Here is a 743-nt window from a genome sequence, read left to right as displayed (position 1 = left end):
GGGTCTGTACCCTAGCTGCACTGATGAGGCCTGGAAGGCCAAAACGGATACGTCTGCAGATATTGGGTTTCTTCCAGTGGATGCTTAGTTTATTTTGTCATTCTGATCGGATTTTCTCTACTGTTCTGTTTTAATTTTAATTTTAAATTGTTCTGCATTATATGGCCGTTTAATTTTTTTGCAGCATTGTAAAATTGTAAGGATCAAATTGCTCACTGACCTTTATATATGTAGATATAATGAAGACATAATAGTGTACATATATAAATTCATATTCTTATAAATCATATTATACATCCCATTTCCCCTAATAACAGTACTGATATATAATTGCATTAGATGATACAGTGATATTGATATATAATATACTGTATGTAAATATTACAATACAAAACCATATACATTTCAGTGAATAAAGTCCATATTGGACCACTTTTTGTTGGCAACTTCATGCCGTATAGTATACTCTATTTTTATTCCTATTCCTATGTCATAAATTTTGGGAACAATTTATTTTAGGGATTTGTTATTTTCAATTTTACCCAATTTTTTAAGATTCGTACTGTACATAGCAATAATGGTTACCTTGTTTTTTACCTTATATATAATCAGATTATACGGGTGCAGGTCAACTCGGCCACAAGTCAACTCGGCCACAGTCAACTCGGCCACAAGTCAACTCGGCCACAAGTCAACTCGGCCACAAGTCAACTCGGCCACAAATCAACTCGGCCACAAAAATT

The 743-nt window shown here is 33.8% G+C and overlaps 1 protein-coding gene across 1 annotated transcript in view; it reads right to left on the bottom strand.

Annotated features, from left to right (window-relative positions):
• LOC117121083 (hyalin-like) overlaps positions 1-743 on the bottom strand; it is a 35,381-nt gene that overhangs the window by 24,992 nt on the left and 9,646 nt on the right. The window lies entirely within an intron of this gene.

The sequence above is a fragment of the Anneissia japonica genome, unplaced genomic scaffold, assembly GCF_011630105.1.
Source record: "Anneissia japonica isolate Jap-2015-1 unplaced genomic scaffold, ASM1163010v1 scaffold1606_len605190_cov180, whole genome shotgun sequence".
Classification (NCBI taxonomy): domain Eukaryota; kingdom Metazoa; phylum Echinodermata; class Crinoidea; order Comatulida; family Comatulidae; genus Anneissia; species Anneissia japonica.
The sequence above is the reverse complement of the archived record's forward strand: the minus strand, read 5'-3'. Positions and strand labels throughout refer to the sequence as shown.